At 35.9% G+C, this 25132-nt stretch overlaps 15 non-coding genes across 15 annotated transcripts; all 15 read right to left on the minus strand.

Annotated features, from left to right (window-relative positions):
- Positions 1 to 409: 409 nt before the first annotated feature.
- Positions 410 to 502, minus strand: TRNAI-AAU (transfer RNA isoleucine (anticodon AAU)). Its single transcript is given in 2 exon segments — positions 410 to 445; positions 465 to 502. It is a non-coding gene; the product is annotated as a tRNA-Ile (tRNA).
- An 804-nt stretch (positions 503 to 1306) lies between these two features.
- Positions 1307 to 1399, minus strand: TRNAI-UAU (transfer RNA isoleucine (anticodon UAU)). The gene is given in 2 exon segments: positions 1307 to 1342; positions 1362 to 1399. It is a non-coding gene; the product is annotated as a tRNA-Ile (tRNA).
- An 811-nt stretch (positions 1400 to 2210) lies between these two features.
- Positions 2211 to 2303, minus strand: TRNAI-AAU (transfer RNA isoleucine (anticodon AAU)). Its single transcript is given in 2 exon segments — positions 2211 to 2246; positions 2266 to 2303. It is a non-coding gene; the product is annotated as a tRNA-Ile (tRNA).
- Positions 2304 to 4009: 1706 nt separating this feature from the next.
- On the minus strand, positions 4010 to 4102 carry TRNAI-AAU (transfer RNA isoleucine (anticodon AAU)). The gene is given in 2 exon segments: positions 4010 to 4055; positions 4065 to 4102. It is a non-coding gene; the product is annotated as a tRNA-Ile (tRNA).
- Positions 4103 to 4907: 805 nt separating this feature from the next.
- Positions 4908 to 5000, minus strand: TRNAI-UAU (transfer RNA isoleucine (anticodon UAU)). The gene is given in 2 exon segments: positions 4908 to 4943; positions 4963 to 5000. It is a non-coding gene; the product is annotated as a tRNA-Ile (tRNA).
- An 822-nt stretch (positions 5001 to 5822) lies between these two features.
- Positions 5823 to 5915, minus strand: TRNAI-AAU (transfer RNA isoleucine (anticodon AAU)). The gene is given in 2 exon segments: positions 5823 to 5858; positions 5878 to 5915. It is a non-coding gene; the product is annotated as a tRNA-Ile (tRNA).
- A 1711-nt stretch (positions 5916 to 7626) lies between these two features.
- On the minus strand, positions 7627 to 7719 carry TRNAI-UAU (transfer RNA isoleucine (anticodon UAU)). The gene is given in 2 exon segments: positions 7627 to 7662; positions 7682 to 7719. It is a non-coding gene; the product is annotated as a tRNA-Ile (tRNA).
- An 818-nt stretch (positions 7720 to 8537) lies between these two features.
- On the minus strand, positions 8538 to 8630 carry TRNAI-AAU (transfer RNA isoleucine (anticodon AAU)). The gene is given in 2 exon segments: positions 8538 to 8573; positions 8593 to 8630. It is a non-coding gene; the product is annotated as a tRNA-Ile (tRNA).
- Positions 8631 to 11239: 2609 nt separating this feature from the next.
- TRNAI-UAU (transfer RNA isoleucine (anticodon UAU)) lies at positions 11240 to 11332 on the minus strand. The gene is given in 2 exon segments: positions 11240 to 11275; positions 11295 to 11332. It is a non-coding gene; the product is annotated as a tRNA-Ile (tRNA).
- An 821-nt stretch (positions 11333 to 12153) lies between these two features.
- TRNAI-AAU (transfer RNA isoleucine (anticodon AAU)) lies at positions 12154 to 12246 on the minus strand. The gene is given in 2 exon segments: positions 12154 to 12189; positions 12209 to 12246. It is a non-coding gene; the product is annotated as a tRNA-Ile (tRNA).
- Positions 12247 to 13051: 805 nt separating this feature from the next.
- Positions 13052 to 13144, minus strand: TRNAI-AAU (transfer RNA isoleucine (anticodon AAU)). The gene is given in 2 exon segments: positions 13052 to 13087; positions 13107 to 13144. It is a non-coding gene; the product is annotated as a tRNA-Ile (tRNA).
- An 808-nt stretch (positions 13145 to 13952) lies between these two features.
- Positions 13953 to 14045, minus strand: TRNAI-UAU (transfer RNA isoleucine (anticodon UAU)). Its single transcript is given in 2 exon segments — positions 13953 to 13988; positions 14008 to 14045. It is a non-coding gene; the product is annotated as a tRNA-Ile (tRNA).
- A 1707-nt stretch (positions 14046 to 15752) lies between these two features.
- TRNAI-UAU (transfer RNA isoleucine (anticodon UAU)) lies at positions 15753 to 15845 on the minus strand. Its single transcript is given in 2 exon segments — positions 15753 to 15788; positions 15808 to 15845. It is a non-coding gene; the product is annotated as a tRNA-Ile (tRNA).
- Positions 15846 to 16657: 812 nt separating this feature from the next.
- On the minus strand, positions 16658 to 16750 carry TRNAI-UAU (transfer RNA isoleucine (anticodon UAU)). The gene is given in 2 exon segments: positions 16658 to 16693; positions 16713 to 16750. It is a non-coding gene; the product is annotated as a tRNA-Ile (tRNA).
- A 2650-nt stretch (positions 16751 to 19400) lies between these two features.
- Positions 19401 to 19493, minus strand: TRNAI-UAU (transfer RNA isoleucine (anticodon UAU)). Its single transcript is given in 2 exon segments — positions 19401 to 19436; positions 19456 to 19493. It is a non-coding gene; the product is annotated as a tRNA-Ile (tRNA).
- Positions 19494 to 25132: the final 5639 nt, after the last annotated feature.

Raw genomic sequence — 25132 nt, forward strand, 5'->3', positions numbered from 1 at the left:
TCTTTATTTAAGACTGATAGGTTTTTAATAGTCAATTATTTATTTTTGAAAAAAAGTGAAGCTGTTTACCGTGTTCTTTGCATTACCAAGTCCAGCAAGAAATGTGCTGGTACTATCCAGAGCTGTCAGTATGGATTATCATGCTATATTGCAGAAAATCAATTTGATGCAACTGCTTTACCAACAGTATGTTAATCTTTTCCATTGCTGTTTTGTTGGCTGACTGAAGGAAGATATGCAGTGCATTTGAACCAAAGCAGATGTGTGCTGACAACTTAAATGCACTATCATGTTTGTGTTTTTTCTTTCTTTCTTCCATCCTTTGTAATATCATATTAAATATTAAGGTAGCAGTTTATAATCAATGACTAATGACATAAGAAAAGGAAAAAAAAACAATATACAAAGATGCTCCAGGTGAGGCTTGAACTCACAACCTCGGCATTGTTTAACAGATACTGTCTTATTAGTTCTGCACGCTGACCAATTGCGCCACTGGAGCACTTTGCAGCATTAATTGGTTATGCTAGATGTGGATTTTATTCAATACAATCAGTACAGTCATAAGAATTGAAAAAGAAAATCATTTTTGGTGATGAATGATGAGCAACAAAGGAACATGCATGCCAGATGGCACTTGAATAGGCTGTCCACGGTGATAGAAAAGGTTTAAAAAACAACAACAACAATGTTATCATAATTAATGTCATATTTTAGCTTGTGTGGTCATTTTTTACAAGCTAAACCCTGCAAGACTGTTTTACAGTTGAAGCAAGGATAAAATATCAACTCTAGTGATGAGACACTTGCTGTAATGACTTCCACCCCATATGGGACTTGGAACCCCTGGCTTAGGAGGGCAGTGACTTATCCATTATGCCAGTGGTGCTTACTGATGTTCTTATTTAAGACTGTTAGGTTTTTAATAGTCAATTATTTATTTTTGAGGAAAAAGTGAAGCTGTTTACTGTGTTCTTTGCATTACCAAGTCCAGCAAGAAATGTGCTGGTACTATCCAGAGCTGTCAGTATGGATTATCATGCTATATTGCAGAAAATCAATTTGATGCAACTGCTTTACCAACAGTATGTTAATCTTTTCCATTGCTGTTTTGTTGGCTGACTGAAGGAAGATATGCAGTGCATTTGAACCAAAGCAGATGTGTGCTGACAACTTAAATGCACAATCATGTTTGAGTTTTTTCTTTCTTTCTTCCATCCTTTGTAATATCATATTAAATATTAAGGTAGCAGTTTATAATCAATGACTAATGACATAAGAAAAGGAAAAAAACAGTGTACAAAGATGCTCCAGGTGAGGCTTGAACTCACAACCTCGGCATTGCTCAACAGATACTGTCTTATAAGTACTGCGCGCTGACCAATTGCGCCACTGGAGCACTTTGCAGCATTAATTGGTTATGCTAGATGTGGATTTTATTCAATACAATCAGTACAGTCATAAGAATTGAAAAAGAAAATCATTTTTGGTGATGAATGATGAGCAACAAAGGAACATGCATGCCAGATGGCACTTGAATAGGCTGTCCACGGTGATAGAAAAGGTTTAAAAAACAACAACAACAATGTTATCATAATTAATGTCATATTTTAGCTTGTGTGGTCATTTTTTACAAGCTAAACCCTGCAAGACTGTTTTACAGTTGAAGCAAGGATAAAATATCAACTCTAGTGATGAGACACTTGCTGTAATGACTTCCAACTCAGACAGGACTTAAACCCACAACCACTGGCTTAGGAGAACAGTGCCTTATCCATTATGCCAGTGCTGCTTACTGATGTCTTTATTTAAGACTGATAGGTTTTTAATAGTCAATTATTTATTTTTGAAAAAAAGTGAAGCTGTTTACTGTGTTCTTTGCATTACCAAGTCCAGCAAGAAATGTGCTGGTACTATCCAGAGCTGTCAGTATGGATTATCATGCTATATTGCAGAAAATCAATTTGATGCAACTGCTTTACCAACAGTATGTTAATCTTTTCCATTGCTGTTTCGTTAGCTGACTGAAGGAAGATATGCAGTGCATTTGAACCAAAGCAGATGTGTGCTGACAACTTAAATGCACAATCATGTTTGTGTTTTTTCTTTCTTTCTTCCATCCTTTGTAATATCATATTAAATATTAAGGTAGCAGTTTATAATCAATGACTAATGACATAAGAAAAGGAAAAAAAAACAGTATACAAAGATGCTCCAGGTGAGGCTTGAACTCACAACCTCAGCATTGCTCAACAGATATTGTCTTATTGGTACTGCGCGCTGACCAATTGCGCCACTGGAGCACTTTGCAGCATTGATTGGTTATGCTAGATGTGGATTTTATTCAATACAATCAGTACAGTCATAAGAATTGAAAAAGAAAATCATTTTTGGTGATGAATGATGAGCAACAAAGGAACATGCATGCCAGATGGCACTTGAATAAGCTGTCCACGGTGATAGAAAAGGTTTAAAAAACAACAACAACAATGTTATCATAATTAATGTCATATTTTAGCTTGTGTGGTCATTTTTTACAAGCTAAACCCTGCAAGACTGTTTTACAGTTGAAGCAAGGATAAAATATCAACTCTAGTGATGAGACACTTGCTGTAATGACTTCCACCCCATATGGGACTTGGAACCCCTTGCTTAGGAGAACAGTGCCTTATCCATTATGCCAGTGGTGCTTACTGATGTCCTTATTTAAGACTGATAGGTTTTTAATAGTCAATTGTTTATTTTTGAAAAAAAGTGAAGCTGTTTACTGTGTTCTTTGCATTACCAAGTCCAGCAAGAAATGTGCTGGTACTATCCAGAGCTGTCAGTATGGATTATCATGCTATATTGCAGAAAATCAATTTGATGTAACTGCTTTACCAACAGTATGTTAATCTTTTCCATTGCTGTTTTGTTGGCTGACTGAAGGAAGATATGCAGTGCATTTGAACCAAAGCAGATGTGTGCTGACAACTTAAATGCACAATCATGGTTGTGTTTTTTCTTTCTTTCTTCCATCCTTTGTAATATCATATTAAATATTAAGGTAGCAATTTATAATCAATGACTAATGACATAAGAAAAGGAAACAAAAAGTATTCAAAGATGCTCCAGGTGAGGCTTGAACTCACGACCTCGGCATTGCTCAACAGATACTGTCTTAAAAGTACTGTGCGCTGACCAATTGCGCCACTGGATCACTTTTCAGCATTAATTGGTTATGCTAGATGTGGATTTTATTCAATACAATCAGTACAGTCATAAGAATTGAAAAAGAAAATCATTTTTGGTGATGAATGATGAGCAACAAAGGAACATGCATGCCAGATGGCACTTGAATAAGCTGTCCACGGTGATAGAAAAGGTTTAAACAACAACAACAACAACAACAATGTTATCATAATTAATGTCATATTTTAGCTTCTGTGGTCATTTTTTACAAGCTAAACACTGCAAGACTGTTTTACAGTTGAAGCAAGGATAAAATATCAACTCTAGTGATGAGACACTTGCTGTAATGACTTCCACCCCATATGGGACTTGGAACCCCTGGCTTAGGAGGGCAGTGACTTATCCATTATGCCAGTGGTGCTTACTGATGTCCTTATTTAAGACTGATAGGTATTTAATAGTCAATTATTTATTTTTGAAAAAAAGTGAAGCTGTTTACTGTACTCTTTACATTACCAAGTCCAGCAAGAAATGTGCTGGTACTATCCAGAGCTGTCAGTATGGATTATCATGCTATATTGCAGAAAATCAATTTGATGCAACTGCTTTACCAACAGTATGTTAATCTTTTCCATTGCTGTTTTGTTGGCTGACTAAAGGTAGATATGCAGTGCATTTGAACCAAAGCAGATGTGTGCTGACAACTTAAATGCACAATCATGTTTGTGTTTTTCTTTCTTTCTTCCATCCTTTGTAATATCATATTAAATATTAAGGTAGCAGTTTATTATCAATGACTAATGACATAAGAAAAGGAAAAAAAAACAGTATACAAAGATGCTCCAGGTGAGGCTTGAACTCACAACCTCGGCCTTGGTCAACAGATACTGTATTATTAGTACTGCGCGCTGACCAATTGCGCCACTGGAGCACTTTGCAGCATTAATTGGTTATGCTAGATGTGGATTTTATTCAATACAATCAGTACAGTCATAAGAATTGAAAAAGAAAATCATTTTTGGTGATGAATGATGAGCAACAAAGGAACATGCATGCCAGATGGCACTTGAATAAGCTGTCCACGGTGATAGAAAAGGTTTAAAAAACAGCAACAACAATGTTATCATAATTAATGTCATATTTTAGCTTCTGTGGTCACTTTTTCACAAGCTAAACCCTGCAAGACTGTTTTACAGTTGAAGCAAGGATAAAATGTCAACTCTAGTGATGAGACACTTGCTGTAATGACTTCCACCCCATATGGGACTTGGAACCCCTGGTTTAGGAGAACAGTGCCTTATCCATTATGCCAGTGGTGCTTACTGATGTCCTTATTTAAGACTGATAGGTTTTTAATAGTCAATTATTTATTTTTGAAAAAAAGTGAAGCTGTTTACTGTGTTCTTTGCATTACCAAGTCCAGCAAGAAATGTGCTGGTACTATCCAGAGCTGTCAGTATGGATTATCATGCTATATTGCAGAAAATCAATTTGATGCAACTGCTTTACCAACAGTATGTTAATCTTTTCCATTGCTGTTTTGTTGGCTGACTGAAGGAAGATATGCAGTGCATTTGAACCAAAGCAGATGTGTGCTGACAACTTAAATGCACAATCATGTTTGAGTTTTTTCTTTCTTTCTTCCATCCTTTGTAATATCATATTAAATATTAAGGTAGCAGTTTATAATCAATGACTAATGACATAAGAAAAGGAAAAAAAACAGTGTACAAAGATGCTCCAGGTGAGGCTTGAACTCACAACCTCGGCATTGCTCAACAGATACTGTCTTATAAGTACTGCGCGCTGACCAATTGCGCCACTGGAGCACTTTGCAGCATTAATTGGTTATGCTAGATGTGGATTTTATTCAATACAATCAGTATAGTCATAAGAATTGAAAAAGAAAATCATTTTTGGTGATGAATGATGAGCAACAAAGGAACATGCATGCCAGATGGCACTTGAATAAGCTGTCCACGGTGATAGAAAAGGTTTAAAAAACAACAACAACAACAACAACAACAATGTTATCATAATTAATGTCATATTTTAGCTTCTGTGGTCATTTTTTACAAGCTAAACACTGCAAGACTGTTTTACAGTTAAAGCAAGGATAAAATATCAACTCTAGTGATGAGACACTTGCTGTAATGACTTCCAACTCAGACGGGACTTAAACCCACAACCACTGGCTTAGGAGAACAGTGCCTTATCCATTATGCCAGTGGTGCTTACTGATGTCTTTGTTTAAGACTGATAGGTTTTTAATAGTCAATTATTTATTTTTGAAAAAAAGTGAAGCTGTTTACCGTGTTCTTTGCATTACCAAGTCCAGCAAGAAATGTGCTGGTACTATCCAGAGCTGTCAGTATGGATTATCATGCTATATTGCAGAAAATCAATTTGATGCAACTGCTTTACCAACAGTATGTTAATCTTTTCCATTGCTGTTTTGTTGGCTGACTGAAGGAAGATATGCAGTGCATTTGAACCAAAGCAGATGTGTGCTGACAACTTAAATGCACAATCATGTTTGTGTTTTTTCTTTCTTTCTTCCATCCTTTGTAATATCATATTAAATATTAAGGTAGCAGTTTATAATCAATGACTAATGACATAAGAAAAGGAAAAAAAACAGTATACAAAGATGCTCCAGGTGAGGCTTGAACTCACAACCTCGGCATTGCTCAACAGATACTGTCTTATTAGTACTGCACGCTGACCAATTGCGCCACTGGAGCACTTTGCAGCATTAATTGGTTATGCTAGATGTGGATTTTATTCAATACAGTCAGTACAGTAATAAGAATTGAAAAAGAAAATCATTTTTGGTGATGAATGATGAGCAACAAAGGAACATGCATGCCAGATGGCACTTGAATAAGCTGTCCACGGTGATAGAAAAGGTTTAAAAAACAACAACAACAACAATGTTATCATAATTAATGTCATATTTTAGCTTCTGTGGTCATTTTTTACAAGCTAAACCCTGCAAGACTGTTTTACAGTTGAAGCCAGGATAAAATATCAACTCTAGTGATGAGACACTTGCTGTAATGACTTCCAACTCAGACGGGACTTAAACCCACAACCACTGGCTTAGGAGAACAGTGCCTTATCCATTATGCCAGTGCTGCTTACTGATGTCTTTATTTAAGACTGATAGGTTTTTAATAGTCAATTATTTATTTTTGAAAAAAAGTGAAGCTGTTTACCGTGTTCTTTGCATTACCAAGTCCAGCAAGAAATGTGCTGGTACTATCCAGAGCTGTCAGTATGGATTATCATGCTATATTGCAGAAAATCAATTTGATGCAACTGCTTTACCAACAGTATGTTAATCTTTTCCATTGCTGTTTTGTTGGCTGACTGAAGGAAGATATGCAGTGCATTTGAACCAAAGCAGATGTGTGCTGACAACTTAAATGCACTATCATGTTTGTGTTTTTTCTTTCTTTCTTCCATCCTTTGTAATATCATATTAAATATTAAGGTAGCAGTTTATAATCAATGACTAATGACATAAGAAAAGGAAAAAAAAACAATATACAAAGATGCTCCAGGTGAGGCTTGAACTCACAACCTCGGCATTGTTTAACAGATACTGTCTTATTAGTACTGCACGCTGACCAATTGCACCACTGTAGCACTTTGCAGCATTAATTGGTTATGCTAGATGTGGATTTTATTCAATACAATCAGTACAGTCATAAGAATTGAAAAAGAAAATCATTTTTGGTGATGAATGATGAGCAACAAAGGAACATGCATGCCAGATGGCACTTGAATAGGCTGTCCACGGTGATAGAAAAGGTTTAAAAAACAACAACAACAATGTTATCATAATTAATGTCATATTTTAGCTTGTGTGGTCATTTTTTACAAGCTAAACCCTGCAAGACTGTTTTACAGTTGAAGCAAGGATAAAATATCAACTCTAGTGATGAGACACTTGCTGTAATGACTTCCACCCCATATGGGACTTGGAACCCCTGGCTTAGGAGGGCAGTGACTTATTCATTATGCCAGTGGTGCTTACTGATGTTCTTATTTAAGACTGTTAGGTTTTTAATAGTCAATTATTTATTTTTGAGGAAAAAGTGAAGCTGTTTACTGTGTTCTTTGCATTACCAAGTCCAGCAAGAAATGTGCTGGTACTATCCAGAGCTGTCAGTATGGATTATCATGCTATATTGCAGAAAATGAATTTGATGCAACTGCTTTACCAACAGTATGTTAATCTTTTCCATTGCTGTTTTGTTGGCTGACTGAAGGAAGATATGCAGTGCATTTGAACCAAAGCAGATGTGTGCTGACAACTTAAATGCACAATCATGTTTGAGTTTTTTCTTTCTTTCTTCCATCCTTTGTAATATCATATTAAATATTAAGGTAGCAGTTTATAATCAATGACTAATGACATAAGAAAAGGAAAAAAACAGTGTACAAAGATGCTCCAGGTGAGGCTTGAACTCACAACCTCGGCATTGCTCAACAGATACTGTCTTATAAGTACTGCGCGCTGACCAATTGCGCCACTGGAGCACTTTGCAGCATTAATTGGTTATGCTAGATGTGGATTTTATTCAATACAATCAGTACAGTCATAAGAATTGAAAAAGAAAATCATTTTTGGTGATGAATGATGAGCAACAAAGGAACATGCATGCCAGATGGCACTTGAATAAGCTGTCCACGGTGATAGAAAAGGTTTAAAAAACAACAACAACAACAACAATGTTATCATAATTAATGTCATATTTTAGCTTCTGTGGTCATTTTTTTACAAGCTAAACACTGCAAGACTGTTTTACAGTTGAAGCAAGGATAAAATATCAACTCTAGTGATGAGACACTTGCTGTAATGACTTCCAACTCAGACAGGACTTAAACCCACAACCACTGGCTTAGGAGAACAGTGCCTTATCCATTATGCCAGTGCTGCTTACTGATGTCTTTATTTAAGACTGATAGGTTTTTAATAGTCAATTATTTATTTTTGAAAAAAAGTGAAGCTGTTTACTGTGTTCTTTGCATTACCAAGTCCAGCATGAAATGTGCTGGTACTATCCAGAGCTGTCAGTATGGATTATCATGCTATATTGCAGAAAATCAATTTGATGCAACTGCTTTACCAACAGTATGTTAATCTTTTCCATTGCTGTTTCGTTAGCTGACTGAAGGAAGATATGCAGTGCATTTGAACCAAAGCAGATGTGTGCTGACAACTTAAATGCACAATCATGTTTGTGTTTTTTCTTTCTTTCTTCCATCCTTTGTAATATCATATTAAATATTAAGGTAGCAGTTTATAATCAATGACTAATGACATAAGAAAAGGAAAAAAAAACAGTATACAAAGATGCTCCAGGTGAGGCTTGAACTCACAACCTCAGCATTGCTCAACAGATATTGTCTTATTAGTACTGCGCGCTGACCAATTGCGCCACTGGAGCACTTTGCAGCATTGATTGGTTATGCTAGATGTGGATTTTATTCAATACAATCAGTACAGTCATAAGAATTGAAAAAGAAAATCATTTTTGGTGATGAATGATGAGCAACAAAGGAACATGCATGCCAGATGGCACTTGAATAAGCTGTCCACGGTGATAGAAAAGGTTTAAAAAACAACAACAACAATGTTATCATAATTAATGTCATATTTTAGCTTGTGTGGTCATTTTTTACAAGCTAAACCCTGCAAGACTGTTTTACAGTTGAAGCAAGGATAAAATATCAACTCTAGTGATGAGACACTTGCTGTAATGACTTCGACCCCATATGGGACTTGGAACCCCTTGCTTAGGAGAACAGTGCCTTATCCATTATGCCAGTGGTGCTTACTGATGTCCTTATTTAAGACTGATAGGTTTTTAATAGTCAATTGTTTATTTTTGAAAAAAAGTGAAGCTGTTTACTGTGTTCTTTGCATTACCAAGTCCAGCAAGAAATGTGCTGGTACTATCCAGAGCTGTCAGTATGGATTATCATGCTATATTGCAGAAAATCAATTTGATGTAACTGCTTTACCAACAGTATGTTAATCTTTTCCATTGCTGTTTTGTTGGCTGACTGAAGGAAGATATGCAGTGCATTTGAACCAAAGCAGATGTGTGCTGACAACTTAAATGCACAATCATGGTTGTGTTTTTTCTTTCTTTCTTCTATCCTTTGTAATATCATATTAAATATTAAGGTAGCAATTTATAATCAATGACTAATGACATAAGAAAAGGAAACAAAAAGTATACAAAGATGCTCCAGGTGAGGCTTGAACTCACGACCTCGGCATTGCTCAACAGATACTGTCTTAAAAGTACTGTGCGCTGACCAATTGCGCCACTGGAGCACTTTTCAGCATTAATTGGTTATGCTAGATGTGGATTTTATTCAATACAATCAGTACAGTCATAAGAATTGAAAAAGAAAATCATTTTTGGTGATGAATGATGAGCAACAAAGGAACATGCATGCCAGATGGCACTTGAATAAGCTGTCCACGGTGATAGAAAAGGTTTAAACAACAACAACAACAACAACAACAATGTTATCATAATTAATGTCATATTTTAGCTTCTGTGGTCATTTTTTACAAGCTAAACACTGCAAGACTGTTTTACAGTTGAAGCAAGGATAAAATATCAACTCTAGTGATGAGACACTTGCTGTAATGACTTCCACCCCATATGGGACTTGGAACCCCTGGCTTAGGAGGGCAGTGACTTATCCATTATGCCAGTGGTGCTTACTGATGTCCTTATTTAAGACTGATAGGTATTTAATAGTCAATTATTTATTTTTGAAAAAAAGTGAAGCTGTTTACTGTATTCTTTACATTACCAAGTCCAGCAAGAAATGTGCTGGTACTATCCAGAGCTGTCAGTATGGATTATCATGCTATATTGCAGAAAATCAATTTGATGCAACTGCTTTACCAACAGTATGTTAATCTTTTCCATTGCTGTTTTGTTGGCTGACTAAAGGTAGATATGCAGTGCATTTGAACCAAAGCAGATGTGTGCTGACAACTTAAATGCACAATCATGTTTGTGTTTTTCTTTCTTTCTTCCATCCTTTGTAATATCATATTAAATATTAAGGTAGCAGTTTATAATCAATGACTAATGACATAAGAAAAGGAAAAAAAACAGTATACAAAGATGCTCCAGGTGAGGCTTGAACTCACAACTTCGGCATTGCTCAACATATACTGTCTTATAAGTATAGCGCGCTGACCAATTGCGCCACTGGAGCACTTTGCAGCATTAATTGGTTATGCTAGATGTGGATTTTTTTCAATACAATCAGTACAGTCATAAGAATTGAAAAAGAAAATCATTTTTGGTGATGAATGATGAGCAACAAAGGAACATGCATGCCAGATGGCACTTGAATAAGCTGTCCACGGTGATAGAAAAGGTTTAAAAAACAACAACAACAACGATGTTATCATAATTAATGTCATATTTTAGCTTCTGTGGTCATTTTTTACAAGCTAAACACTGCAAGACTGTTTTACAGTTGAAGCAAGGATAAAATATCAACTCTAGTGATGAGACACTTGCTGTAATGACTTCCACCCCATATGGGACTTGGAACCCCTGGCTTAGGAGGGCAGTGACTTATCCATTATGCCAGTGGTGCTTACTGATGTTCTTATTTAAGACTGTTAGGTTTTTAATAGTCAATTATTTATTTTTGAGGAAAAAGTGAAGCTGTTTACTGTGTTCTTTGCATTACCAAGTCCAGCAAGAAATGTGCTGGTACTATCCAGAGCTGTCAGTATGGATTATCATGCTATATTGCAGAAAATCAATTTGATGCAACTGCTTTACCAACAGTATGTTAATCTTTTCCATTGCTGTTTTGTTGGCTGACTGAAGGAAGATATGCAGTGCATTTGAACCAAAGCAGATGTGTGCTGACAACTTAAATGCACAATCATGTTTGAGTTTTTTCTTTCTTTCTTCCATCCTTTGTAATATCATATTAAATATTAAGGTAGCAGTTTATAATCAATGACTAATGACATAAGAAAAGGAAAAAAAACAGTGTACAAAGATGCTCCAGGTGAGGCTTGAACTCACAACCTCGGCATTGCTCAACAGATACTGTCTTATAAGTACTGCGCGCTGACCAATTGCGCCACTGGAGCACTTTGCAGCATTAATTGGTTATGCTAGATGTGGATTTTATTCAATACAATCAGTACAGTCATAAGAATTGAAAAAGAAAATCATTTTTGGTGATGAATGATGAGCAACAAAGGAACATGCATGCCAGATGGCACTTGAATAAGCTGTCCACGGTGATAGAAAAGGTTTAAAAAACAACAACAACAACAACAACAATGTTATCATAATTAATGTCATATTTTAGCTTCTGTGGTCATTTTTTACAAGCTAAACACTGCAAGACTGTTTTACAGTTAAAGCAAGGATAAAATATCAACTCTAGTGATGAGACACTTGCTGTAATGACTTCCAACTCAGACGGGACTTAAACCCACAACCACTGGCTTAGGAGAACAGTGCCTTATCCATTATGCCAGTGGTGCTTACTGATGTCTTTGTTTAAGACTGATAGGTTTTTAATAGTCAATTATTTATTTTTGAAAAAAAGTGAAGCTGTTTACCGTGTTCTTTGCATTACCAAGTCCAGCAAGAAATGTGCTGGTACTATCCAGAGCAGTCAGTATGGATTATCATGCTATATTGCAGAAAATCAATTTGATGCAACTGCTTTACCAACAGTATGTTAATCTTTTCCATTGCTGTTTTGTTGGCTGACTGAAGGAAGATATGCAGTGCATTTGAACCAAAGCAGATGTGTGCTGACAACTTAAATGCACAATCATGTTTGTGTTTTTTCTTTCTTTCTTCCATCCTTTGTAATATCATATTAAATATTAAGGTAGCAGTTTATAATCAATGACTAATGACATAAGAAAAGGAAAAAAAAAACAGTATACAAAGATGCTCCAGGTGAGGCTTGAACTCACAACCTCGGCATTGCTCAACAGATACTGTCTTATTAGTACTGCACGCTGACCAATTGCGCCACTGGAGCACTTTGCAGCATTAATTGGTTATGCTAGATGTGGATTTTATTCAATACAATCAGTACAGTAATAAGAATTGAAAAAGAAAATCATTTTTGGTGATGAATGATGAGCAACAAAGGAACATGCATGCCAGATGGCACTTGAATAAGCTGTCCACGGTGATAGAAAAGGTTTAAAAAACAACAACAACAATGTTATCATAATTAATGTCATATTTTAGCTTCTGTGGTCATTTTTTACAAGCTAAACCCTGCAAGACTGTTTTACAGTTGAAGCCAGGATAAAATATCAACTCTAGTGATGAGACACTTGCTGTAATGACTTCCACCCCATATGGGACTTGGAACCCCTGGCTTAGGAGGGCAGTGACTTATCCATTATGCCAGTGGTGCTTACTGATGTCTTTATTTAAGACTGATAGGTTTTTAATAGTCAATTATTTATTTTTGAAAAAAAGTGAAGCTGTTTACCGTGTTCTTTGCATTACCAAGTCCAGCAAGAAATGTGCTGGTACTATCCAGAGCTGTCAGTATGGATTATCATGCTATATTGCAGAAAATCAATTTGATGCAACTGCTTTACCAACAGTATGTTAATCTTTTCCATTGCTGTTTTGTTGGCTGACTGAAGGAAGATATGCAGTGCATTTGAACCAAAGCAGATGTGTGCTGACAACTTAAATGCACAATCATGTTTGTGTTTTTTCTTTCTTTCTTCCATCCTTTGTAATATCATATTAAATATTAAGGTAGCTGTTTATAATCAATGACTAATGACATAAGAAAAGGAAAAAAAAACAGTATACAAAGATGCTCCAGGTGAGGCTTGAACTCACAACCTCGGCATTGCTCAACAAACACTGTCTTATTAGTACTGCACGCTGACCAATTGCGCCACTGGAGCACTTTGCAGCATTAATTGGTTATGCTAGATGTGGATTTTATTCAATACAATCAGTACAGTAATAAGAATTGAAAAAGAAAATCATGTTTGGTGATGAATGATGAGCAACAAAGGAACATGCATGCCAGATGGCACTTGAATAAGCTGTCCACGGTGATAGAAAAGGTTTAAAAAACAACAACAACAACAATGTTATCATAATTAATGTCATATTTTAGCTTCTGTGGTCATTTTTTACAAGCTAAACCCTGCAAGACTGTTTTACAGTTGAAGCAAGGATAAAATATCAACTCTAGTGATGAGACACTTGCTGTAATGACTTCCACCCCATATGGGACTTGGAACCCCTGGCTTAGGAGGGCAGTGACTTATCCATTATGCCAGTGGTGCTTACTGATGTTCTTATTTAAGACTGTTAGGTTTTTAATAGTCAATTATTTATTTTTGAGGAAAAAGTGAAGCTGTTTACTGTGTTCTTTGCATTACCAAGTCCAGCAAGAAATGTGCTGGTACTATCCAGAGCTGTCAGTATGGATTATCATGCTATATTGCAGAAAATCAATTTGATGCAACTGCTTTACCAACAGTATGTTAATCTTTTCCATTGCTGTTTTGTTGGCTGACTGAAGGAAGATATGCAGTGCATTTGAACCAAAGCAGATGTGTGCTGACAACTTAAATGCACAATCATGTTTGAGTTTTTTCTTTCTTTCTTCCATCCTTTGTAATATCATATTAAATATTAAGGTAGCAGTTTATAATCAATGACTAATGACATAAGAAAAGGAAAAAAAACAGTGTACAAAGATGCTCCAGGTGAGGCTTGAACTCACAACCTCGGCATTGCTCAACAGATACTGTCTTATAAGTACTGCGCGCTGACCAATTGCGCCACTGGAGCACTTTGCAGCATTATTTGGTTATGCTAGATGTGGATTTTATTCAATACAATCAGTACAGTCATAAGAATTGAAAAAGAAAATCATTTTTGGTGATGAATGATGAGCAACAAAGGAACATGCATGCCAGATGGCACTTGAATAAGCTGTCCACGGTGATAGAAAAGGTTTAAAAAACAACAACAACAACAATGTTATCATAATTAATGTCATATTTTAGCTTCTGTGGTCACTTTTTTACAAGCTAAACCCTGCAAGACTGTTTTACAGTTGAAGCAAGGATAAAATATCAACTCTAGTGATGAGACACTTGCTGTAATGACTTCCACCCCATATGGGACTTGGAACCCCTGGCTTAGGAGAACAGTGCCTTATCCATTATGCCAGTGGTGCTTACTGATGTCCTTATTTAAGACTGATAGGTTTTTAATAGTCAATTGTTTATTTTTGAAAAAAAGTGAAGCTGTTTACTGTGTTCTTTGCATTACCAAGTCCAGCAAGAAATGTGCTGGTACTATCCAGAGCTGTCAGTATGGATTATCATGCTATATTGCAGAAAATCAATTTGATGTAACTGCTTTACCAACAGTATGTTAATCTTTTCCATTGCTGTTTTGTTGGCTGACTGAAGGAAGATATGCAGTGCATTTGAACCAAAGCAGATGTGTGCTGACAACTTAAATGCACAATCATGGTTGTGTTTTTTCTTTCTTTCTTCCATCCTTTGTAATATCATATTAAATATTAAGGTAGCAATTTATAATCAATGACTAATGACATAAGAAAAGGAAACAAAAAGTATACAAAGATGCTCGAGGTGAGGCTTGAACTCACAACCTCGGCATTGCTCAACAGATACTGTCTTAAAAGTACTGTGCGCTGACCAATTGCGCCACTGGAGCACTTTTCAGCATTAATTGGTTATGCTAGATGTGGATTTTATTCAATACAATCAGTACAGTCATAAGAATTGAAAAAGAAAATCATTTTTGGTGATGAATGATGAGCAACAAAGGAACATGCATGCCAGATGGCACTTGAATAAGCTGTCCACGGTGATAGAAAAGGTTTAAACAACAACAACAACAACAATGTTATCATAATTAATGTCATATTTTAGCTTCTGTGGTCATTTTTTACAAGCTAAACACTGCAAGACTGTTTTACAGTTGAAGCAAGGATAAAATATCAACTCTAGTGATGAGACACTTGCTGTAATGACTTCCACCCCATATGGGACTTGGAACCCCTGGCTTAGGAGGGCAGTGACTTATCCATTATGCCAGTGGTGCTTACTGATGTCCTTATTTAAGACTGATAGGTATTTAATAGTCAATTATTTATTTTTGAAAAAAAGTGAAGCTGTTTACTGTATTCTTTACATTACCAAGTCCAGCAAGAAATGTGCTGGTACTATCCAGAGCTGTCAGTATGGATTATCATGCTATATTGCAGAAAATCAATTTGATGCAACTGCTTTACCAACAGTATGTTAATCTTTTCCATTGCTGTTTTGTTGGCTGACTAAAGGTAGATATGCAGTGCATTTGAACCAAAGCAGATGTGTGCTGACAACTTAAATGCACAATCATGTTTGTGTTTTTCTTTCTTTCTTCCATCCTTTGTAATATCATATTAAATATTAAGGTAGCAGTTTATAATCAATGACTAATGACACAAGAAAAGGAAAAAAAAACAGTATACAAAGATGCTCCAGGTGAGGCTTGAACTCACAACCTCGGCATTGCTCAACATATACTGTCTTATAAGTACTGCGCGCTGACCAATTGCGCCACTGGAGCACTTTGCAGCATTAATTGGTTATGCTAGATGTGGATTTTTTTCAATACAATCAGTACAGTCATAAGAATTGAAAAAGAAAATCATTTTTGGTGATGAATGATGAGCAACAAAGGAACATGCATGTCAGATGGCACTTGAATAAGCTGTCCACGGTGATAGAAAAGGTTTAAAAAACAACAACAACAATGTTATCATAATTAATGTCATATTTTAGCTTCTGTGGTCATTTTTTACAAGCTAAACACTGCAAGACTGTTTTACAGTTGAAGCAAGGATAAAATATCAACTCTAGTGATGAGACACTTGCTGTAATGACTTCCAACTCAGACGGGACTTAAACCCACAACCACTGGCTAAGGAGAACAGTGCCTTATCCATTATGCCAGTGGTGCTTACTGATGTCCTTATTTAAGAATGTTAGGTTTTTAATAGTCAATTATTTATTTTTTGAAAAAAAAGTGAAGCTGTTTACTGTGTTCTTTGCATTACCAAGTCTAGCAAGAAATTTGCTGGTACTATCCAGAGCTCTCAGTATGGATTATCATGCTATATTGCAGAAAATCAATTTGATGTAACTGCTTTACCAACAGTATGTTAATCTTTTCCATTGCTGTTTTGTTGGCTGACTGAAGGAAGATATGCAGTGCATTTGAACCAAAGCATATGTGTGCTGACAACTTAAATGCACAATCATGTTTGTGTGCTTTCTTTCTTTCTTCCATCCTTTGTAATATCATATTAAAAATTAAGGTAGCAGTTTATAATCAATGACTAATGACATAAGAAAAGTAAAAAAAACAGTATACAAAGATGCTCCAGGTGAGGTTTGAACTCACAACCTCAGCATTGCTCAACAGAAACTGTCTTATAAGTACTGCGCGCTGACCAATTGCGCCACTGGAGCAATTTGCAGCATTAATTGGTTATGCTAGATGTGGATTTTATTCAATACAATCAGTACAATCATAAGAATTGAAAAAGAAAATCATTTTTGGTGATGAATGATGAGCAACAAAGGAACATGCATGCTAGATGGCACTTGAATAAGCTGTCCACGGTGATAGAAAAGGTTTAAAAAACAACAACAACAATGTTATCATAATTAATGTCATATTTTAGCTTCTGTGGTCATTTTTTACAAGCTAAACACTGCAAGACTGTTTTACAGTTGAAGCAAAGATAAAATATCAACTCTAGTGATGAGACACTTGCTGTAATGACTTCCAACTCAGACGGGACTTAAACCCACAACCACTGGCTTAGGAGAACAGTGCCTTATCCATTATGCACATGGTGCTTACTGATGTCCTTATTTAAGACTGATAGGTTTTTAATAGTCAATTATTTATTTTTGAAAAAAAGTGAATCTGTTTACTGTGTTCTTTGCATTACCAAGTCCAGCAAGAAATGTGCTGGTACTATCCAGAGCTGTCAGTATGGATTATCATGCTATATTGCAGAAAATCAATTTGATGCAACTGCTTTACCAACAGTATGTTAATCTTTTCCATTGCTGTTTTGTTGGCTGACTGAAGGAAGATATGCAGTGCATTTGAACCAAAGCAGATGTGTGCTGACAACTTAAATGCACAATCATGTTTGTGTTTTTTCTTTCTTTCTTTCTTCCATCCTTTGTAATATCATATTAAATATTAAGGTAGCAGTTTATAATCAATGACTAATGACATAAGAAAAGGAAAAAAAACAGTATACAAAGCTGCTCCAGGTGAGGCTTGAACACACAACCTCAGCATTGCTCAACAGATACTGTCTTATAAGTACCACGCACTTACCAATTGCGCCACTGGAGCACTTTGCAGCATTGATTGATTATGCTAGATGTGGATTTTATTCAATACAATCAGTACAGTCATAAGAATTAAAAAGAAAATCATTTTTGGTGATGAATGATGAGCAACAAAGGAACATGCATGCCAGATGGCACTTGAATAAGCTGTCCATGGTGATAGAAAAGGTTTAAAAAACAACAACAACAATGTTATCATAATTAATGCCATATTTTAGCTTCTGTGGTCAATTTTTACAAGCTAAACACTGCAAGACTGTTTTACAGTTGAAGCAAGGATAAAATATCAACTCTAGTGATGAGACACTTGCTGTAATGACTTCCAACTCAGACGGGACTTAAACCCACAACCACTGGCTTAGGAGAACAGTGCCTTATCCATTATGCGAGTGGTGCTTACTGATGTCCTTATTTAAGAATGTTAGGTTTTTAATAGTCAATTATTTATTTTTTGAAAAAAAAGTGAAGCTGTTTACTGTGTTCTTTGCATTACCAAGTCTATCAAGAAATGTGCTGGTACTATCCAGAGCTCTCAGTATGGATTATCATGCTATATTGCAGAAAATCAATTTGATGCAACTGCTTTACCAACAGTATGTTAATCTTTTCCATTGCTGTATTGTTGGCTGACTGAAGGAAGATATGCAGTGCATTTGAACCAAAGCAGATGTGTGCTGACAACTTAAATGCACTATCATGTTTGTGTGCTTTCTTTCTTTCTTCCATCCTTTGTAATATCATATTAAATATTAAGGTAGCAGTTTATAATCAATGACTAATGACATAAGAAAAGGAAAAAAAAAACAGTATACAAAGCTGCTCCGGGTGAGGCTTGAACTCACAACCTCGGCATTGCTCAACAGATACTGTCTTATAAGTACTGCGCGCTGACCAATTGCGCCACTGGAGCAATTTGCAGCATTGATTGGTTATGCTAGATGTGGATTTTATTCAATACAATCAGTACAATCTTAAGAATTGAAAAAGAAAATAATTTTTGGTGATGAATGATGAGCAACAAAGGAACATGCATGCCAGATGGCACTTGAATAAGCTGTCCACGGTGATAGAAAAGGTTTAAAAAACAACAACAACAACAACAATGTTATCATAATTAATGTCATATTTTAGCTTCTGTGGTCATTTTTTACAAGCTAAACACTGCAAGACTGTTTTACAGTTGAAGCAAGGATAAAATATCAACTCTAGTGATGAGACACTTGCTGTAATGACTTCCAACTCAGACGGGACTTAAAGCCACAACCACTGGCTTAGGAGAACAGTGCCTTATCCATTATGCACATGGTGCTTACTGATGTCCTTATTTAAGACTGATAGGTTTTTAATAGTCAATTATTTATTTTTGAAAAAAAGTGAAGCTGTTTACTGTGTTCTTTGCATTACCAAGTCCAGCAGGAAATGTGCTGGTACTATCCAGAGCTGTCAGTATGGATTATAATGCTATATTGCAGAAAATCAATTTGATGCAACTGCTTTACCAACAGTATGTTAATCTTTTCCATTGCTGTTTTGTTGGCTGACTCAAGGAAGATATGCAGTGCATTTGAACCAAAGCAGATGTGTGCTGACAACTTAAATGCACAATCATGTTTGTGTTTTTTCTTTCTTTCTTTCTTTCTTTCTTTCTTTCTTCCATCCTTTGTAATATCATATTAAATATTAAGGTAGCAGTTTATAATCAATGACTAATGACATAAGAAAAGGAAAAAAAAACAGTATACAAAGCTGCTCCGGGTGAGGCTTGAACTCACAACCTCGGCATTGCTCAACAGATACTGTCTTATAAGTACCGCGCGCTGACCAATTGCGCCACTGGAGCACTTTGCAGCATTAATTGGTTATGCTAGATGTGGAGTTTATTCAATACAATCAGTACAGTCATAAGAATTGAAAAAGAAAATAATTTTTGGTGATGAATGATGAGCAACAAAGGAACATGCATGCCAGATGGCACTTGAATAAGCTGTCCACGGTGATAGAAAAGGTTTAAAAAACAACAACAACAATGTTATCATAATTAATGTCATATTTTAGCTTCTGTTGTCATTTTTTAAAAGCTAAACACTGCAAGACTGTTTTAGAGTTGAAGCAAGGATAAAATATCAACTCTAGTGATGAGACACTTGCTGTAATGACTTCCAACTCAGACGGCACTTAAACCCACAACCACTGGCTTAGGAGAACAGTGCCTTATCCATTATGCCAGTGGTGCTTACTGATGTCCTTATTTAAGACTGTTAGGTTTTTAATAGTCAATTATTTATTTATTTTTTAAAAGTGAAGCTGTTTACTGTGTTCTTTGCATTACCAAGTCTAGCAAGAAATGTGCTGGTACTATCCAGAGCTCTCAGTATTGATTATCATGCTATATTGCAGAAAATCAATTTGATGCAACTGCTTTACCAACAGTATGTTAATCTTTTCCATTGCTGTTTTGTTGGCTAACTGAAGGAAGATTTGCAGTGCATTTGAACCAAAGCAGATGTGTGCTGACAACTTAAATGCACAATCATGTTTGTGTGCTTTCTTTCTTTCTTCCATCCTTTGTAATATCATATTAAATATTAAGGTAGCAGTTTATAATCAATGACTAATGACATAAGAAAAGGAAAAAAAAAGTATACAAAGATGCTCCAAGTGAGGCTTGAACTCTCAACCTTGGCATTGCTTAACAGATACTGTCTTATAAGTACCGCGCGCTGACCAAAGCGCCACTGGAGCACTTTGCAGCATCAGTTGGTTATGCTAGATGTGGATTTTATTCAATATAATCAGTACAGTCATAAGAATTGAAAAAGAAAATCATTTTTGGTGATGAATGATGAGCAACAAAGGAACATGCATGCCAGATGGCACTTGAATAAGCTGTCCACGATGATAAAAAAGGTTTAAAAAACAACAACAACAATGTTATCATAATTAATATCATATTTTAGCTTCTGTGGTCATTTTTTACAAGCTAAACACTGCAAGACTGTTTTACAGTTAAAGCAAGGATAAAATATTAACTCTAGTGATGAGACACTTGCTGTAGTTACTTCCACCCCATATGGGACTTGGACCCCCTGGCTCAGGAGGGCAGTGACTTATCCATTATGCCAGTGGTGCTTACTGATGTTCTTATTTAAGACTGTTAGGTTTTTAATAGTCAATTATTTATTTTTGAGGGAAAAGTGAAGCTGTTTACTGTGTTCTTTGCATTACCAAGTCCAGCAAGAAATGTGCTGGTACTATCCAGAGCTGTCAGTATGGATTATCATGCTCTATTGCAGAAAATCAATTTGATGCAACTGCTTTACCAACAGTATGTTAATCTTTTCCATTGCTGTTTTGTTGGCTGACTGAAGGAAGATATGCAGTGCATTTGAACCAAAGCAGATGTGTGCTGACAACTTAAATGCACAATCATGTTTGTGTTTTTTCTTTCTTTCTTCCATCCTTTGTAATATCATATTAAATATTAAGGTAGCAGTTTATAATCAATGACTAATGACATAAGAAAAGGAAAAAAACAGTATACAAAGCTGCGCCAGGTGAGGCTTGAACACACAACCTCGGCGTTGCTCAACAGATACTGTCTTATAAGTACCACGCACTTACCAATTGCGCCACTGGAGCACTTTGCAGCATTTATTGGTTATGCTAGATGTGGATTTTATTCAATACAATCAGTACAGTCATAAGAATTGAAAAAGAAAATCATTTTTGGTGATGAATGATGAGCAACAAAGGAACATGCATGCCAGATGGCACTTGAATAAGCTGTCCACGGTGATAGAAAAGGTTTAAAAAACAACAACAACAATGTTATCATAATTAATGTCATATTTTAGCTTCTGTGGTCATTTTTTTACAAGCTAAACACTGCAAGACTGTTTTACAGTTGAAGCAAGGATAAAATATCAACTCTAGTGATGAGACACTTGCTGTAATGACTTCCAACTCAGACGGGACTTAAACCCACAACCACTGGCTTAGGAGAACAGTGCCTTATCCATTATGCCAGTGGTGCTTACTGATGTCCTTATTTAAGAATGTTAGGTTTTTAATAGTCAATTATTTATTTTTTGAAAAAAAAGTGAAGCTGCTTACTGTGTTCTTTGCATTACCAAGTCTATCAAGAAATGTGCTGGTACTATCCAGAGCTCTCAGTATGGATTATCATGCTATATTGCAGAAAATCAATTTGATGCAACTGCTTTACCAACAGTATGTTAATCTTTTCCATTGCTGTTTTGTTGGCTGACTGAAGGAAGATATGCAGTGCATTTGAACCAAAGCAGATGTGTGCTGACAACTTAAATGCACAATCATGTTTGTGTGCTTTCTTTCTTTCTTCTATCCTTTGTAATATCATATTAAATATTAAGGTAGCAGTTTATAATCAATGACTAATGACATAAGAAAAGGAAAAAAAACAGTATACAAAGATGCTCCGGGTGAGGTTTAAACTCACAAACTCGGCATTGCTCAACAGAAACTGTCTTATAAGTACTGCGCGCTGACCAATTGCGCCACTGGAGCAATTTGCAGCATTAATTGGTTATGCTAGATGTGGATTTTATTCAATACAATCAGTACAATCATAAGAATTGAAAAAGAAAATAATTTTTGGTGATGAATGATGAGCAACAAAGGAACATGCATGCCAGATGGCACTTGAATAAGCTGTCCACGGTGATAGAAAAGGTTTAAAAAACAACAACAACAACAATGTTATCATAATTAATGTCATATTTTAGCTTCTGTGGTCATTTTTTACAAGCTAAACACTGCAAGACTGTTTTACAGTTGAAGCAAGGATAAAATATCAACTCTAGTGATGAGACACTTGCTGTAATGACTTCCAACTCAGACGGGACTTAAAGCCACAACCACTGGCTTAGGAGAACAGTGCCTTATCCATTATGCACATGGTGCTTACTGATGTCCTTATTTAAGACTGATAGGTTTTTAATAGTCAATTATTTATTTTTGAAAAAAAGTGAAGCTGTTTACTGTGTTCTTTGCATTACCAAGTCCAGCAAGAAATGTGCTGGTACTATCCAGAGCTGTCAGTATTTATTATAATGCTATATTGCAGAAAATAAATTTGATGCAACTGCTTTACCAACAGTATGTTAATCTTTTCCATTGCTGTTTTGTTGGCTGACTGAAGGAAGATATGCAGTGCATTTGAACCAAAGCAGATGTGTGCTGACAACTTAAATGCACAATCATGTTTGTGTTTCTTTCTTTCTTTCTTTCTTTCTTTCTTTCTTTCTTTCTTTCTTTCTTTCTTTCTTTCTTTCTTTCTTTCTTTCTTTCTTCCATCCTTTGTAATATCATATTAAATATTAAGGTAGCAGTTTATAATCAATGACTAATGACATAAGAAAAGGAAAAAAAAACAGTATACGAGGCTGCTCCGGGTGAGGCTTGAACTCACAACCTCAGCATTGCTCAACAGATACTGTCTTATAAGTACCGCGCGCTGACCAATTGCGCCACTGGAGCACTTTGCAGCATTAATTGGTTATGCTAGATGTGGATTTTATTCAATACAATCAGTACAGTCATAAGAATTGAAAAAGAAAATAATTTTTGGTGATGAATGATGAGCAACAAAGGAACATGCATGCCAGATGGCACTTGAATAAGCTGTCCACGGTGATAGAAAAGGTTTAAAAAACAACAACAACAATGTTATCATAATTTATGTCATATTTTAGCTTCTGTTGTCATTTTTTAAAAGCTAAACACTGCAAGACTGTTTTAGAGTTGAAGCAAGGATAAAATATCAACTCTAGTGATGAGACACTTGCTGTAATGACTTCCAACTCAGACGGTACTTAAACCCACAACCACAGGCTTAGTAGAACAGTGCCTTATCCATTATGCCAGTGGTGCTTACTGATGTCCTTATTTAAGACTGTTAGGTTTTTAATAGTCAATTATTTATTTATTTTTTAAAAGTGAAGCTGTTTACTGTGTTCTTTGCATTACCAAGTCTAGCAAGAAATGTGCTGGTACTATCCAGAGCTCTCAGTATGGATTATAATGCTATATTGCAGAAAATCAATTTGATGCAACTGCTTTACCAACAGTATGTTAATCTTTTCCATTGCTGTTTTGTTGGCTAACTGAAGGAAGATATGCAGTGCATTTGAACCAAAGCAGATGTGTGCTGACAACTTAAATGCACAATCATGTTTGTGTGCTTTCTTTCTTTCTTCCATCCTTTGTAATATCATATTAAATATTAAGGTAGCAGTTTATAATCAATGACTAATGACATAAGAAAAGGAAAAAAAACATTGTACAAAGATGCTCCAAGTGAGGCTTGAACTCTCAACCTTGGCATTGCTTAACAGATACTGTCTTATAAGTACCGCGCGCTGACCAAAGCGCCACTGGAGCACTTTGCAGCATCAGTTGGTTATGCTAGATGTGGATTTTATTCAATATAATCAGTACAGTCATAAGAATTGAAAAAGAAAATCATTTTTGGTGATGAATGATGAGCAACAAAGGAACATGCATGCCAGATGGCACTTGAATAAGCTGTCCACGATGATAAAAAAGGTTTAAAAAACAACAACAACAATGTTATCATAATTAATATCATATTTTAGCTTCTGTGGTCATTTTTTACAAGCTAAACACTGCAAGACTGTTTTACAGTTGAAGCAAGGATAAAATATCAACTCTAGTGATGAGACACTTGCTGTAATTACTTCCACCCCATATGGGACTTGGACCCCCTGGCTCAGGAGGGCAGTAACTTATCCATTATGCCAGTGGTGCTTACTGATGTTCTTATTTAAGACTGTTAGGTTTTTAATAGTCAATTATTTATTTTTGAGGGAAAAGTGAAGCTGTTTACTGTGTTCTTTGCATTACCAAGTCCAGCAAGAAATGTGCTGGTACTATCCAGAGCTGTCAGTATGGATTATCATGCTCTATTGCAGAAAATCAATTTGATGCAACTGCTTTACCAACAGTATGTTAATCTTTTCCATTGCTGTTTTGTTGGCTGACTGAAGGAAGATATGCAGTGCATTTGTACCAAAGCAGATGTGTGCTGACAACTTAAATGCACAATCATGTTTGTGTTTTTTCTTTCTTTCTTCCATCCTTTGTAATATCATATTAAATATTAAGGTAGCAGTTTATAATCAATGACTAATGACATAAGAAAAGGAAAAAAACAGTATACAAAGCTGCTCCAGGTGAGGCTTGAACACACAACCTCGGCATTGCTCAACAGATACTGTCTTATAAGTACCGCGCGCTGACCAATTGCGCCACTGGAGCACTTTGCAGCATTAATTGGTTATGCTAGATGTGGATTTTATTCAATACAATCAGTACAGTCATAAGAATTGAAAAAGAAAATAATTTTTGGTGATGAATGATGAGCAACAAAGGAACATGCATGCCAGATGGCACTTGAATAAGCTGTCCACGGTGATAGAA

Source organism: Pseudophryne corroboree, unplaced genomic scaffold, assembly GCF_028390025.1.
Source record: "Pseudophryne corroboree isolate aPseCor3 unplaced genomic scaffold, aPseCor3.hap2 scaffold_2852, whole genome shotgun sequence".
In the NCBI taxonomy this organism is placed as follows: Eukaryota; Metazoa; Chordata; class Amphibia; order Anura; family Myobatrachidae; genus Pseudophryne; species Pseudophryne corroboree.